We start from the raw sequence: 17,622 nt of genomic DNA on the forward strand, positions 1-17,622 counted from the left end.
GCTCACTGCAACCTCTGCCCTCCAGGCTCCAGCAATTTTCCTATCTCAGCCTCCCGAGTAGCTGAGACCACAGGCACACACCACTAGGCCTGGTCAATCCTTGTATTTTTAGTAGAGATGGGTCAGGCTGGTCTCGAACTCCTGACCTCAGGTGATCCACCAACCTCAGCTTCCCAAAGTGCTGGGACCACAGGCACGAGCCACTGTGCCTGGCCACCAGGCTTGAGTTTTGTTTTTCTTTCCTTTTTTTTTTTTTTGAGATGGAATCTTGCTCTGTCGCCCAGTCTGGAGTGCAGTGGTGCAATCTTAGGTCAATGCGAACTCCGCCTCCCGAGTTGAAGCTATTCTCCTGCCTCAGCCTCCCAAGTAGCTGGGATAACAGGTGCCTGCCACCACGCCCAGCTAATTCGGGCTTGAGTTTTCAAAGTGCATTGACATACATCCTGGTGTATCAGGTTCTCCATGTACAAATTGGGGGTAATTATGGAAACTATGTCGTTCAAGACTACTGTGAGAATTAAATGAAATAGCCTCCAGTAAGCATTAACAATTGTTATTATCTTCTTAAATAAAAATTGTGGGAGGCCATTGTTTTCAACTGAGCTCCTGGACTAGGCCCAACAGAGCAAACCAAACCAGAATGGAGTCACTAGTTCTAGGTGCCCTGTAATCAAATTGAACTTTAAAATGAGCCAACTTTCCAAAAAATAAGATATTCACAGTGGCCAATCAGAAGGGACCCAGTTTATCTGAGCCAGTATGATAATGAAGTCCCCTCTATTCTAACCCTATAAGGAAAGTAACTCTGAAATGAACAATTTGCTGGGTGTGGTGGCTCACACCTGTAATCTCAGCACCTTGGGAGGCCAAGGTGGGAAGACTGTTTGAGCCCAGGAGTTCCAGACCAGCCCAGGCAACATAATGAGACCCTGTCTCTACAAAAAACTAAAAAACTAGCCGAGTGCAGTAATGCATGCCAGCAGTTCCAACTACTTACGAGACTGAGGTGGGAGGATCGCTTGAGCCCAGGAGGATGAGGCCGCAGCGAGCTGCCATCACACCACTGCACTCCAGCCTGGGCAACACAGCGAGACTCCATCATTAAAAATAAATAAATAAATAAAAATAAGTTTAAAAAAAATGAACAATCTACTTTTTGTTCTCTATTTTTTGCTTCTTCGCCACTTTTCTGCCTATAAAACCAACCCTCTCTGCTCTGCTCATTGGAATTCCTTCTATTTTACGGATGGGATGGTGCCCAATTCATGAATCATTAATAAAAGCCATTTAGATTTTTTTCAACTCAACTTGTTGAAAGTTTGCTTTTCGACATCTTTATTGTAATAATTACTATCTTGTGGAATTTCCTCCACAGTCTTGGAAGGCAGGCTCTTTTCTTCTTTATTAGTCTGGCTAGCAGTCTATGTATTTTGTTAATCTTTTCAAAAAACCAGTTCCTGCATTCATTGATTTTTTGAAGGGTTTTTCGTGTCTCTATCTCCTTCAGTTCTGCTCTGATCTTAGTTATTTCTTTTCTTCTGCTAGCTTTTAAATTTGTTTGCTCTTGCTTCTCTAGTTCTTTTAATTGTGATGCTAGGGTATCAATTTTAGATCTTTCCTGCTTTCTCCTTTGGGCATTTAGTGCTATAAATTTCCCTCTAAACACTGTGTTAGTTGTGCCCCAGAGATTCTGGTACATTTTGTCTTTGTTCTTATTGGTTTCAAAGAACTTATTTACTTCTGACTTAATTTTGTTATTTACTCAAGTATTCATTTGGGAGCAGGTTGTTCAGTTTCCATGTACTTGTGTGGTTTTGAGTGAGTTTCTTAATCCTGAGTTCTAATTTGATTGCACTGTGGTCTAAGAGACTGTTTGTTATGATTTCCACTGTTTTGCATTTGCTGAGGAGTATTTTACTTCCAATTACGTGATCAATTTTAGAGTAAGATGTATATTCTGTCGATTGGGGTGGAGAGTTTTGCAGATATCTACTAGGTCTGCTTGGTCCAGAGCTGAGTTCAAATCATGAATATCCTTGTCAATTTTCTGTCTCGTTGATCTAATACTGACAGTGGGGTATTAAAGTCTCCCACTATTATTGTGCAGGAGTCTAAGTCTCTTTTTAGTTCTCTAAGAACTTGTTTTTATAAATCTGGGTGTTCCTATATTGGGTGCATATACATTTAGGATAGTTAGCTCTTCTTGTTGCATTGATACCTTCACCATTATGTAATGCCCTTCTTTGTCTTTTTTGATCTTTGTTGGCTTAAAGTCTGTTTTATCAGAGACTAGGATTGCAACTCCTGTGTTTTGTTTGTTTGTTTGCTTTTTGCTTTCCATTTGCTTGGTAAATATTCCTTCATTCCTTGATTTTGAGCCTATGTGTGGCTTTGAATGTGAGATGGGTCTCCTGAATACAGCACACCAATGGGTCTTGACTCTTTATCCAATTTGGCAATCTGTGCCTTTTAATTGGGGCACTTAGTTCATTTATATTTAAGGTTAATATTGTCATGTGTGAATTTGATCTGGTCATCGTGATGATAGCTGGTGATTTTGCACATTAGTTAAGGCAGTTTCTTCATAGTGTCCCTAGTCTCTATATTTTGGTGTGTTTTTGCAGTGGCTAGTACCAATTTTTCCTATTCATATTTAGTGCTTTCTTCAGGAGCTCCTGTAAGGCAGGCCTGGTGGTGACAAAATCCCTTAGCATTTCTGCAAAGGATTTTATTTCTCCTTCCCTTATGAAACTTAGTTTGGCTGGATATGAAATTCTGGGTTGAAAATGCTTTTCTTTAAAAATATTGAATATTGGGCCCCACTCTCTTCTGGCTTGTAGGATTTCTGCAGAGAGATCTCCTGTTAGTCTGATAGGTTTCCTTTTGTAGGTAACCTGACCTTTCTCTCTGGCTGCCCTTAACATTCTTTTTCCTTCATTTCAAGCTTGGAGAATCTGACGATTATGTGTCTTGGGGTTGCCCTTCTCAAGGAATATCTTAGTGGTGTTCTTTGTATTTCCTGAATTTGAACGTTGGCGTGTCTTGCTATGTTGAGGAAGTTATCCTGGATAATTTCCTTAATATGTTTTCCAACTTGGTTCCATTCCCTCCATCACTTTCAGGGACCCCATCGATCATAAGTTTGATCTTTTCACAGAGTCGCATATTTTTTGGAGGCTTTGTTCAATCCTTTTCATTCTTTTTTATCTAATCTTGTCTTCATGCTTTATTTCATTAATTTCATCTTCAATCTCTGATATCCTTTCTTCTGCTTGATCCATTTGGCTATTGATACTTGTATATGCTTCACGAAGTTCTCGTGCTGTGTTTTTCAGCTCCATCAGGTCATTTATGTTCTTTTCTAAACCGGATATTCTAGTTAGCAGTTCCTGTAACCCTTTGTCAAGGTTCTTAGCTTCCTTGCATTGGGTTAGAATACGCTCCTTTAGCTCAGAGGGGTTTGTCATCACCCACTTTCTGAAGCCTACTTCTGTCAATTCGTCAAACTCATTCTCTGTCTCGTTTTGTGCCCTTGCTGGAAAGGAGTTGTGATCATTTGGAGGAGAAGAGGCATTCTGGTTTTTGGAATTTGTAGCATTTGTGTGCTGACTTTTCCTCATCTTCATGGATTTATCTACCTTTGATCTTTGAGACTGATGACATTTGGATGGGGTTTCTGTGTGTGGGGGTCCTTTTTGTTGATGTTGATGTTATTGCTTTCTGTTTGTTAGTTTTTATTCCAACAGTCTGGCCCCTCTCCTGTAGGTCTGCTGGAGTTTGCTGGAGGTCCATTCCAGACCTTACTTGCCTGGATATTACCAGTGGAGTCTGCAGAACAGTGAAGATTCCTGCCTGCTCCTTCCTCCTGTATGAGGTGTCTGTCAACCCCTGTTGGGAGGTCTCTCCCAGTCAGGAGGCATGGGGATCAGGGACCCATGTGAGGAGGCAGTCTGTCCCTTAGCAGAGCTCAAGCACTGTGCTGGGAGAACCCTCCTTGTCAGGATCTGCTGCTCTCTTCAGAGCCAGCAGGCAGGAATGTTTAGGTCCACTGAAGCTGCACCCACAGCTGCCCCTTCTCCCAGGTGCTCTGTCCCAGGGAGATGGGAGTTTTATTTATAAGCCCCTGACTGGGGCTCTTGCCTTTCTTTCTTTCAGAGATGCCCTGCCCAGTGAAAAGGAATCTAGAAAGGCAGTCTGGCCACAGCCACTTTGCCGTGCTGTGTTGAGTTACTTCCAGTCCTTAGCATGGTCAGGCGAAAGCCACCTACTCAAGCCTCAGTAATGGTGGATACCCCTCCCTCCACCAAAGTTGAGTGTCCCAGGTCGACTGCAGACTGCTATGCTGGCAGCAAGAATTTCAAGCCAGTAGTTCGTAGCTTGCTGGGCTCCATGGGAGTAGGATCCACTGTGCAAGATCACTTGGCTCCCTGGCTTCAGCTCTCTTTCCAGGGGGAGAGAACGGTTTTCTCTCACTGGGGTTCCAGGCACCACTGGGGTTCCAGGCACCAGTGGGGTATGAAACAAAAAAACTCCTGCAGTTGGCCTGGCATCTGCTCAAACAGCCACCCAGTTTTGTGCTTGAAACCCAGAGCCCTGGTGGTGTAGGCACATGAGGGAATATCCTGGTCTGCAGATGGCAAAAACCATGGGAGAAGCGTAGTATCTGGGCCAGATAGCACAGCCCCTCATGGCTTTCCTTGGCTAGAGGAGGGAGTCCCCCAGCTTCCTGGGTGAGGCGACACCCTCCTCTGCTTCTGCTCACCCTCCATAGGCTGCATCCACTGTCTAACCAGTCCCAGTGAGATGAACCAGGTACCTCAGTTGGAAGTTCAGCAATCACCCGCCTTCTGCATTGGTCTCGGGGAGCTGCAGACCAAAGCTGTTCCTATTTGGCCATTTTGCCAGATCCCCATAAATGCTTAATGACTATCTATTATGTGCCAGTAACTGTGCACACTATAGTGCTCTGGATGGGCTTACATCCCAAAAGGGAAACATCCACATGTAACGAGATCATTACAGTAATTGTGTTTTGATTTATTCATTTGTCAATAAACATTTATTAAACAACTACTATGTATATTGAGCCCCTACTAGGCACTGTGTTAGGGTCTATCACAGAATAATGTGGTATATGATTTTTTTTTCTAAAAGCACTTTGGAAGACTACATGTACAGACTTCAATTGGCTTGAGCATATAGCATGAAAATGTGGCAAGAGAAGAGAACGAAGACTATAAAAGTACATAGTAGATAAATCGTGAATGGCCCTATATACTTTGATAAGGCATTTAGACTTTATCCCAGCATATGAATAGAAAAGTATTGAGGGTTGCGGGCAGGGAGTGGCACAATCAGGTGTGTGTTTTAGAAGGCTATCTAGGGCAGTGCCATAGTTGGGGCAGTGCGGGAGGGAGGGTATTCAGCAGTTCTTTCCACACCTATCAAGTTATGATTAGTAGTTGTGGGCACCTATACAAGCTGACTGCTCTTTTCATCTTGACACCTTTGGTTTTTATTGATTCCACACACCTTGAGAATACTTATGTTGGCTATAATCCACGGCAGGCAACCTTGTTTCAAAGGTGTACTCAACATTTCTTTTGCAACTCTGCTGATAAATGTACTGCTTCCATTTATCAGACAACATCTGATAAGATTACCTTATTTTCACCCATACTCTCTATCTAAACTAATTTGTAGCAAATCTAACTATAGCATTTCCTGCCATAACCCAATCAATGATGGTGGTACTGCTGCTGTTGACAATTTAACAAGGCAATCAAAAATCACAGACTTCCATTTCCTCAGCTAGTCTCATTCTATATTCACCATGATTAACCCTTGGTAACCAGTTATACTGAAGAATCTTTAAGAGCTTTTTCCAATTGTTGAATGCAAAATCGAAAGCAAGCTTTTAACCAGACAACACCTGAGCAGTGTTTTCCAACCAGGTCTCATTGGCAGATTCACCTGAAATAATTAAAAACACAGATTACCAGGTTTGAGTCTCAGTGAGGCAGGGGGTGAGGGGTGAAATCAGAAATGTGTATAAAATGCATGTGTATAAAATGCCCTAGGTGAGGTTATGAATTAGTCTAACTTGGTAAACCCTAGATGGAAGCTACTCTAATAAGTTCCTTATAATTAAAGCAGCATTAAGCACATATTTTTCTTTTAAGTACTTTAATGAAACTTAGGCAATCACTTTAAGTAATTGCCACCCATTTAACGTTTACTGAAACAGTTTACAACTAATTCACATGCCATTTTCTAAATGCTTCAGGCTTACTTGGCTTTCCTACCACGCATTAAACAGTTTGTTAACTATTAATAAAGACTAAAGAAAAATCAGAAACCAGAGGTCATTTTAACGGTTAAAAGGGCCACTGAGAAGCATGACTTATAATTAGCAAAATACATGTGAGCTCCTTGTGGCATTAACTAGGACCTTATGATCCATGCTTTAAAGCAAGAGCAGGCGAAGAAAAAGCAACATCTTTCCTAAAATAAGTCACCTTTTCTTTTTGACCACTGTCAATCAGAAAAATTCTATTTTTGCAGGTAACTGAGTATTTGTGAAGTGGAACTCTAATAAATGAACTCAGTGCAAAATGTATCAAAATGAAAAATAAAAATTGCTAACATTCATTATGCAATTACTATTCTTAGTGCTTAGTCCCCATTCAAAGTTCTTTGCATTTAATTTTTTCCATTTAATAATGCTAGGTATTATTATCTTATCTTTTTTTTTTTTTTTTTTTTTTTGAGACGGAGTCTTGCTTTGTTGCCAAACTGAGTTTAGGGGCGCGATCTCAGCTCACTGCAACCCCCGCTTCCTAGGTTCAAGCGATTCTCCTGCTTCAGCCTCCCGAGTAGCTGGGACTACAGGAGCGAGCGCCACCACGCCCGGCTAATTTTTGTATTTTTAGTAGAGACGGGGTTTCACCATGTTGGCCAGGACAGTCTCAATCTCTTGACCTCATGATCCGCCTGCCTCGGCCTCCCAAAGTGCTGGGATTATAGGTGTGAGCCACCGTACCCAGCCTATTATCCCATTTTATAGATAAGGAAACAGAGGCACAGAAAGCTTAGTAACTGCTCAAGGTCAGACAGCTAACAAATAGCAGACAGAAACTGAAACCAGGAAGTCTGACTTCGGAGCCTATGCTCTTAACCACCCTGGTGTACTGTCACTAAGAGAATTAGGGACTTGAACCGAGTCCCTGTGGAGCTCCCTCAAGAGGTAGAGGAGCTTTAACAAGAAACACAGGAAGGAATGGATGTTGGAAACAAGTCCGCCTTGCAAATCAGTATCCAATTCACTACTGAGTGCCTACTATGTGTTGGGCATGGCACTCAATGCTTTAGGAAATATTACTATAAAGATGAATAATGCAGAGTCCCTTCTCATCTTCATTGCTTCTTCAATTGTCACCTCTTCCATAAAGCCTCCCCTGGCTCTGAACACTACAATACCACTTTTCACACTGCATTACAAAGTCTTCATACATCTGTCTCTCCTCCCATTAGGGTGTTCTTTGGCCCATGACGGGAACAGATGCCACATGTTAGCTCCTTTTCCAGCTCCTAGATTCCTCGTACAGTGTGCCTGGACACACTGCTGTCTCTCTGTAGATGTTTTATGAATACATGAACGGATGACACACAGAGGACATGGAAGTGAAATAACATGCTCTGAGATTCACAGTGTGCTAGTGGTAAAGACGGGGAAAGGTTTTGCATATCCCAGCTCTACTCCAAAGTTCTGTCTAATATAACACATGCACCACACTAGTATCTTTTGCTAAAACTGCATGATTTAACATTTTAGCATACATTATGAAAAAAATGCTCACATTTCATCTTTATGCTTCATCTCTCATTTAACATGCTAAACCCTTATAAGCAGGTGCCATTGCATACCTCACTTACTATGTCAGGCCATGCTAAAGAGATACTTGCAATTGAATCTTTAGAATGGAACAGACCTCTTAAGTAGCTCAATCTAAAAATGAAGGTTTAGGTAGATCAAGTCACTTGCCAAAGGTTACACTGCTAGTAAGAGACAGAACTGGAACTTAAATCTAACTCAAAATCCCACACTAGTAATAATTGTGCTATTTTTGTGCATTCAAAGATCCATGTCCCAACTTCACCTACTAGTTATGTGACCTTGGAAAAATTATTTAACTCTTCTGAGCCTCATTTTTATCATCTTTGAGGCAAGTAATTGAGAACTCACAGAAATGATATAAGGGTTAAATGAGCTCATGAATGTAAAGTGTCAGTCACACAGTAGGTATTCAACAAATATGTATTGATAATCCCATCAAATAAGATTCTGCCCAGTAATTGAGCACATTTGTTAACAATTGATTTAGATCATATAACTTCTATCAATTGCAGTGCTATAAAAACAACTATGCTGGAATTTATTTCCCAACTAAAGAGTTCCAAGCTGTCCACAAAATTAAAATTTTATCAAAGTAAGGTTCTGCAGTAAATACAGACAGCTATAGGTTAAGACTCTTCTAAGACAACTTTTCCTATCTCTTTTTAATCAGTAAAGAGTCTAAAATACAAGGTCAAAACCTTGCCCAAGGCTGAATCAGTCATTTAGAATCTGGACCCAGAATCTGGTCACAAGTTCTCACTTAATCATAGCTGTCTCACTTCCACACTAAGGTATAGTTCCTTTTATAATAGCAATTCTGTGATGATTAATTTTATATGTCAACTTGACTGGGCTGAGGAATGCCCAGATAGCTGGTAAAACATTATTCTAGGTTTGCCTCTTCTGAAAGAGATTAGCATTTGAATCAGTAGACTGTGTAAAGAAGGTTGCCCAACCAATGAGCTTGGACATCATCCAATTTGTTGAGGGACAAAATCGAACAAAAAGATGGAGGAAAGGTGAATTCACCTTTGTGTTTAAGCTGGGGCATGCATCTTCTCCTGCTCTGAGACATCAGCGCTCCTGGTTCTTGGGCTTTCAGACTCAGACCAGGACATTGGCCCACCAATTCACAGGCTTTTGGATTCAGAATGAATTACACCACTGGCTTTCCCTGGTCTCAAGCTTGCAGACAGCAGATGGTGGGACTTCTTGGCCTCCATAATTACAACAGCCAATTCCTATGATAAATATATATACACACGTATATCTCCATATATCCTCTTGGTTCTGCTTCTCTGGAGAACCCTAATACAACTTACCATATGAAGCAGAGTTTCTACCCAGTAAAGGAAGAATTCAGAAGATCTAATTTCACATTCAGCCTCTGCCACATACTAGCTCTGTGAATCAGGCCCAAGTTTCTTCATTGATGGAATGGGAATGAAATAGCTTTTTCAAATAATTATTATGGGGATTAAATAAGACAATGCATAAGAATAGGCCTAGCACAGAATCAAGAATGTAACAGGCATTCAATAGATGTTGATGAAACTGAATCTGGGGTTTTCAAGATGCAGACAAGTGTCTGTGTCTTTATTGGAAGTACTTAAAATACAGAGAAGAAAGGCAGGACAGAAGGAGGCAGGGAGGGGAAAAAGGAAAAAAGGGAGGGAGGAGAAGAAGAAAGGGAAGTAGAAGAAGAAGAGGAAGGGAAGAAAAAGAGATTTGAAAAACACCTGTCAGGATGCTATAGCTGCAATTCTGTTTAGAAGGAGCAGGAATACTTCAAAGTCTATGATTTTGATCCTGAATTACAATGTAAAATTACGGCCTCCCATCTTATTCTTTCTGCTAATCCTAACAGAAACTGTGATTCCTGAGGAGCTAATCAAAAACTGAAACAGAGTAGTCATGAAGAGATTCATCTGTGTAGACTGGAAGAGTTGTTTTTCAAGAGGAGGTCCATTAGCAAGACACCAGAAGATAAGAAGTGCCTTTAAGCATGAACAACAAAGAATCTGCAAACATTCTTGACAGAGAGACAGGGATATGTGTGAAATGCTAATAGGCATACTGATTTGCTGTGAAATAAACCTTACAACTGTGCAAATGCCATTTGGGCTACATTTTATTATAGATGACCAATCTGCTTTTCTTTACTCACAAGGAAGCATTACATGAGTTATCAATAAACGTCTCTACCTCCCTTTTTACCATTTATCTCTCCCTCCCTTGCCCAGCTAAATCCTCAGATTTGTATCTGTAATGTGCCTCACTTTACAAGCTGTATAACTTAAGATCACTACCACATTCGCAGAAGAGATTAAAGCAGCGGAAAATGATATCTGATGGAAATTACTTTACGGAGAGAAAAAGACTAGCACTGCCTGATTTTTATACTTTCCTTAATGGCAGATGGTAAGCTCCATTTATAATAGAACATTGTAAACATCAGAAAAAAAGTGATTACTACAAAAAGTGAAAAAGTCTAAGGAAACATAAAGGAGCTTGAAAAACAATCTATCTAAAATCCATTTACCAAAATCTATACTTGGGTAGAGTATAGACTTTGATGTTTTCCATCCCCAAAATACCCTATTTTGGCCTAACATGACATTATCCTCTTTTCCTATATGGTTGCCAAATTCCAATTTTAGATGTGTTACCTAAGAGTTACACATTGAAGGCTGGGGCATCATTGCCCTTGAAGGTCACCGTTGAAATGATGTGTGTCTAGATGCGTGTCCCATCTAGAAACAGGCTGTCAAAAACTACACATTCAAGACCAAGTGCCTCTCTTCCAGAATCACAGCACACCAGGAGTCAACACTGCAGGTAGTGCACACCAAAGAGAATGAGCCATAGGCAACCCCATTAGGTTCAAGATTTACAGCCCATTTCCATACATCCCCTTTGCAACACAGTTTGCTGCCTTATACTTTCAAAGGTAATTTTCATTGATAAGGGATATCCGTTACCTTCATATTCTGTGGAAGTAAGCAAAGAATCATTGTGACCATAGAGAAAAATCAGAGTCACAGAATTTTAGGTCTGGAAGGGACCTTTTAGGTTATACAGAAATATGATTTTATAAGAAAGAAAGCAGAGGTTCAGAGACATTAAGGGACTTGTCCAGGCTCAGCAAGTTACTAGCAGAATCAAGATTTTTTTAAAAATCATTATTCTCAGTGCATTGCTCTTTCTACCACTTAAGCATACTTTATCAATAGCCTGATTGTTTCTGAAATTTTACAATACTTCCTTTGCTAAAACTGAAAAAAAAAAAATCATCTCTATTTCCAAAGCTCAGAAGACTAAATATACAGCCTCAGATTCATGTATGTACCTCCTCCCCATTTCTACAATTACCAATGCCCTTCCTACTTTGCAACTGAAATAAAATAACATCCTACTAAGCTATGCCATCTTTTGCAATGCACCAAACATCAAATATACAGAACAAAACTAAGACTGTCTTACTTTTGACTTATAGAAAGTGCTCTTCAGAAGTTTGGCGGGGAAGGTGACAGATGACAAGGATTCTCTGCCTAAGCTTAAGGACCTGGCATTTCTCAAGAACCAGCTGGAGCGCCTGCAGTGGCACATGGAAGACAAAGTCAACAGCAGAGCGGGCCGGGATGGCTCGCTGTTGTCCTCCCCATTCCTCAAGGAATTCCTGGCTGGCTGTGGTGGCCAAACTGAAGGCAACAGTAGTATTGGGCTTTGCAAGGGGCACCTGCGCTGACAATCTATGCAGCTCAGGCTATGCTGTGCCCAACATGGAGAGGACATTGAAAGACTGACTATTTGCACTCACTATGCAAGGGCCCGAATAGCTCTAGATGCAATGAGGGAGGCAGAATAAGGAGCTGGGGCCTGCAGGTAGAGACACTATCTGGCTTCCCTGGCTGTCATCCATTTGTTTCTCTAACTTTCATGCTGCCTTTATCCTTGCCTCCCTTCCTGCAGAGTGTGCACAGTGGCTTGTCAGCCTGCACCCTGGATTCCTTCTTCCCTCCCCTAACTCCATCAGACTGGCGCCAAGGCTGTGGCTTCAAGGGCCACCAGTCCCTTACTCTTCAAGCCCTGGCAAATGACTCTGATCTTCAGTATCCTCTCTGGCAATGCTCCATGGCTCCTCCTACTGGGAGCTGGCTCCATAACTTGATTTCCCCTAAATGTGGTGCAATCCCACTCCCCTTGCTAACTACACGGGCCACTCAAGGTCTGGGGTGGGTATGAGTGTACTGGACATTGATGCTACTCCTATCCACTGCCACGTATGGATATGGTGCCCATCCCCCATGCTGGCACTGTGCCACGTGGACAGCCAGGTGCCCGGAATTCCAGCCCTCCTCAGCTGTGGAGCTGAGTTGACCAAACTACTGTTAAGCACTTTCTCCCTTATAGTGAGCTGGCAAGCATGGCTGTAAGGGGCCCCCACTCTGGCACTAAGCTGCTGTCTTCACACTATCAGCCCTGATCTGTGGCACAAACAACAACCTGGTGATCTATCTTCAGCCTGACATGGACCCCGGCACCTATCAGGTGCTGAGCAATTTCAAGATTGGAAGCGGGCCCTGTTCCACTGTCTCTGCCTCCAGCACTGCTTCTCTGCACCTCAGGGGTTAGCATTACTGCTGCTGATGGCTGCGGGGGCCTGCTTATCCACCAGACGGCCCGTAAGACCTTGAGAACACCCTTCCTGGGCCCCCTCCAGAAGCTGCTGCCAGTCCCAGGCCCCTACATATCAATCCGCTGGGCCTGCTGCTCCTCATCCTGGACTGCCTCATTTCAGGTCTGTCGTCGCTGCATACAGAGCTGCTCATGAAGAGACGGCAGCTGCCCCTGGCACTTTAGAATGTCTGCCTCTAGACATTCTAAATGTCTTTGGTGTGCTCCTGAATCTAGATCTGCATCTGCTGGTGGCTCCGGCCCAGGCCTCCTGGAAGGCTTGTCAGCATGAGCAGAACTTGTGGTGCTGAGCTAGGGCTAAACGGACTGCTCATGTCCACTGTCATGAAGCACGGCAGCAGCATCACATGCCTCTTGGTTGTGTCCTGCTCGCTGGTGGTCCATGCCATGATCTCAGCAGTCCTGCTGCGGCTGCAGCTCACAGCCACCCTCTTCCTGGCCACGTTGCTCATCATCAGCCTGGCCGCGTGCCCATACTATGGCAGCCGCTAGTCCCTGACCTCCTTCACCCTGACTCTAGACCCTGTAGATTGGGTGCCACCATCAGAGCCCCCTCCCAGGCCTCCTTTCCACTTCCCTCAGCAGTCCAGTAACAACTGCCTTGTGAGAAAAGCTGGAGAAGTGAGAGCAGTCAGATTATTCTCTGGAGATGGGCAGATGAAGGGGTAGCCCTAGGAGACATGAAAAATGGGTTTGATTAAGGAAATTCTTATCATCCTCCTGCCCTCTCATCAAGTTCTTCCAGACTAAAGAATTAAGATAACATCAACACCTGGGTCTGAGAAATGATCCTATCCCTGCCTCATCCTGCATGAAAGCAGTTGATCAAAATGGGGTGTGTGCAACAAGTGGCTTTCCTTGCCTACTTTTGTCACCCCAGCAGAGCCACTGCCCCCACGCCCTCTGGCTGGCTGTTTCAGCCCAACCATGGTGCATGACTTTCCCATAAGGGGCATTCAACCTCCCACTGTCACGCAGGAAGGCCCAACTGCATAAATTATACAACCATTACCCCAGCCACTCTGACAATCTCCCCCAGTTCCAGCAATGCCTACAGACATGCCCCCTGCCCTCTCCACAGTGCTGGCTCCCTACACCTAGCCTTTGTTCTAGAAACCCAGAGAGGGTTGAGGTTTGACTCATCTCAGGGAATGTTGGCCCTGGGCCCTGGCTTAAACCTACACTCCTGACCTCTCTGATCATCCTAAAAGCCATCTTGAAGCCCACAGCCTACTCGAAGTCTTGTAGGAGGTACCATGCTTCTTATTCTGGGTCCTGTCCAGGCCAAGCAGTCTCCCAGCTCCTAACAGCCTGGGGAACCTCTATACAGAGCAACCTGAGACCAGGTACAGGTCTCTCAATCAATGCCTGACCAGGTACCTGTAGCTCAATCAATGTGTCTTCAATTACATAAGTGTAAGTTCTTAATAAAGAGTTCTAGGGTATACAGTGGTTCCTACAACTACACACACAAAAAAGTACTATTCATTTCCTTAGCACCTGTCTCCAAAGTCCCTGTTTCCTATGGCGTAAACAATACAAAGACTGGTCAGTAGCCAACTGGCTGAAGTCATACATCCTTCACACCACTTTTCTACCTCATGGACAGCAAAAATGAGAGTCTCTTAACTCAGCTTATTCAATAGTTCATTCAAAGTCAAGATAAAACTTTTCTCTGAAAATATAAATGAGGCTCACATTATGAACACCTAGAGGTGTTAGATATTCTCCTTCAGAAAAGATGTTATGAAAATAAACATAATAGCTAGACTAATAAATAAAAGTTGCTAAGATTTCTCTAAAGTTGAACCCTACAGAACATTTTCAGCTGAAGAGTTAAAGGAGTTTTCAATGGAAAGAGTAAGCACATAAACTGAAGATAGAGCCAAGCAATGAAATGAAACTGGCCACTCATCTATGAGGCCAGAAGAATGAAAACCAAGTCCCATCTCATCATCAGAAACCCTTCTCCAAACTAGGAAGCACAGAACCTACCCATATCTGAACCTGAACTACTTCCTGTTGATACTTTCTAACCTAGAGATGGCCCCAGCATTCAACTGATAAACATTTTCCAGGATGTGAAACTTGTCATAGGAAAACTGAATCTCTTTTCCTGTGTTGTTGACTGTGTAAGCAAAGGGCTCTCACTGTTGCCAGAAGAGCTAGATAATTTCTCTGAAAAGTGTGGAATACACATTTGACCATATTTATATATTTGGTGACTTATAAAACTATTCTTTTAAAAACTGATAAATGTTAGTCTTTAAGCATCAATATAAATTATAAAACACCACCAACCTTAAAACAGTCTTTCACAAGGCTGTGCAGAAACTAAGCCTTTATTTATCTCTGTTCTGTGCCTCCTCCTTTCTCCAAGTAAGGCTGCTTGCAGATCCCAGTATGAAATTAGCACACCCGTGATTGACACTGCCTAGCAGTAGCCCTTATATAAATATGCCTTTTGATGACCTGTATATTAGTTCACATGTCTTCTCTGGAATTAAGACAACTCATGGGGCATTTATTACTAACGTTTTATTATATCAGTGAGACTAAATTTAAAATAATAACAATAATCAACATTTGTGTGGCAGTTCATGGTTCACAAAACGCTTTTAAATACATTATCTCATTTGAAGCTCGCAAGCCTCAACCAAGACGGGGAATGAAAATGGAAACAGAGCCTCAGATAGGTCACAGTACTATTAAGTGGCAGAAGCAGAATTTGAAATCCTATGCTCTTTATACTTTGCCAAAAGAAATGGATGTATTGATAAATTTCAAAATTATACATAAGATTCACCAATGCTAAATTATACATAAGATTCACCAATGCTGGTTGGGCATGGTGGCTCAAGCCTATAATCCCAGCACTCTCGGAGGCTGAGGCAGGCGGATCACTTATGGTCAGGAGTTCAAGATCAGCCCTGCCAACATGGTGAAACCCTATCTCTACTAAAAATACAAAAATTAGCCAGGGGTGGTGGCACTTCCCTGTATTCCCAGCTACTCAGGAGGCTGAGGCAGGAGAATCACTTGAACCTGGGAGGCAGAGGTTGCAATGAGCCGATATCACGCCACTGCACTCCAGCCTGGGCGACAGAGCTAGATTCTATCTCAAAAAAAAAAAAAAGATTCACCAATACATTAATTCCTTTTGCCAAAGTGTGTGTGTGTGTGTGTGTGTGTGTGTATCAAGCCAGAAAGGTAGATGTAAGGATAAGTAATTATCTTCTACAGCAACAACTACACACATGAAAACAAAGATCAGACAGTTTCTAACCATCTCTGTGTAATATGACTTCACAGAGAAGACGTATGATGCTACACGGCAGCTCCAGTGCTCAGGGGGAGTAACAGGGCCAGTAAGCAAAAGAAGCTCAGAGTGTCTACCTGGAGAAGCAAACTCATTCCATGATGCTGGTGGTTCCCAGCACAAAGGTTGTAGCAGCATGCCTCTGGGCAGGGCACAGTTAATGCAGATTCTTCTAGGACTCTGTCCCACAGCCAAGTCTCTAGCTGAGTTTTACAAGGACCTCTTTGTCTTAGGCCTCCTCCCAATACATGGGAAACCTCAGAACGTCTCTTGCCACTGGGTGCAACTAAGTTTGGCCACTTGGTATTACTGGCTCTCAAGGGTGGCCAACTAGTTGAGCCAAGATATATTTCCAATACTTCTCAGTCCTACAAACAACCTATACATTGTAAAAACTTACCTTATCTTTACTAGAAGATTAAAGGATATTTTTTCCAATAATACTTTAAAATCCAGATGAAAGAACGAACTAATATCCAATGAAAGATAATTTCTTATGTTCTGCCCTTTATTTTCTATCACCTAGCCAACAAGGCAAAATGATATGTCTGTGAAATGACAGATCTGCAAGGACAGAACACTTTTAATGTGTATGTGTAATAAGTGAATAATTATTTGAGATTATCAACTCAAAAATATGCCAAACACACATAAGTTAACCACTTTTTTAAATTAAGAAAATACTAAGGAGACAGCACACATAATCAGCAGAAATCATCAAATCATATTTCCATCTCCCCAAATATCTTTTGATTTTTAAAATATTATAATTTAGTCTACCATGTATAAAAGTACTAATGGTCCCAAAAGAAAAAATACACCCAACTCTGAATAAAAATAAATTTCAGGAACGTAGAGTTTTGTCATTTTTCCAGATGTTTCTTTTAACATAGAAATGCTGCATGCCATTAAGAGGTACAAAGTGAATTTTCAGGTTAACAGCTTATTGATCATTATACATGAGACAAGTCAACTTATAACTACTGCAAAACACAACTTAGTATATTTCTACATATACATTTAAATGCATGTAAATCCAAAGAGAAGAGAGTAGATGAATAACTCTTCAGTAGGCTCAGGGAAAACGACTGAAGAGAGACTTTTACTTTCTGCTCCATTATTTATGCTCTGTATCATATAGCTTTTTATTTTCCATATTGTTTAAACTATGAAAATAACACAGTCATATTTTATTTGTATCACATATAAAAAGAAAGAAAATGGAAAAAAAAACAGGTTAAAAAGAGTTGGTTCAATTCTTGGACCACTGTATCACTGTATTCTTGGACCACTCTATCATTCAGTGGTTGTTACACCTTAGATTTTGTCTAAGGTTGTTAAACAACCACTGAATGATACAATGCCTTAGAAATGGAGGACGGAGGACAGGCACGGTGGCTCACGATTGTAATCCCAGAACTTTGGGAGGCCAAGGCTGGTGGATCATGTGAGGACAGGAGTTCAAGACCAGCCTGGTCAACACGGTGAAACCCCTGTCTCTACTAAAAATACAGAAATCAGCTGGGCATGGTGGTATGTGCCTATAATCCCAGGTACTCTGAAGGCTGAGGCAGGAGAATCGCATGCGCCCAGAAGGCGGAGGTTGCAGTGGACTGAGATCACAGCATTGAACTCCAGCCCGGGTGACAGAGTGAGACTCCATCTCAAAAGAAGAGGAGAGGAGAGGGGACGGGAGGGGAGGGGAGGG

General features: G+C 42.2%; 1 protein-coding gene and 1 pseudogene across 4 annotated transcripts in view; one reads left to right on the top strand and one right to left on the bottom strand.

Moving 5' to 3' along the window:
* The window catches only part of SLC4A4 (solute carrier family 4 (sodium bicarbonate cotransporter), member 4), a 365,688-nt gene that overhangs the window by 288,248 nt on the left and 59,818 nt on the right, over window positions 1–17,622 (bottom strand). The window lies entirely within an intron of this gene.
* Window positions 7,662–13,087, top strand: LOC105552474 (annotated as a pseudogene).

Source organism: Mandrillus leucophaeus, unplaced genomic scaffold (genome assembly GCF_000951045.1).
Source record: "Mandrillus leucophaeus isolate KB7577 unplaced genomic scaffold, Mleu.le_1.0 Scaffold559, whole genome shotgun sequence".
In the NCBI taxonomy this organism is placed as follows: domain Eukaryota; kingdom Metazoa; phylum Chordata; class Mammalia; order Primates; family Cercopithecidae; genus Mandrillus; species Mandrillus leucophaeus.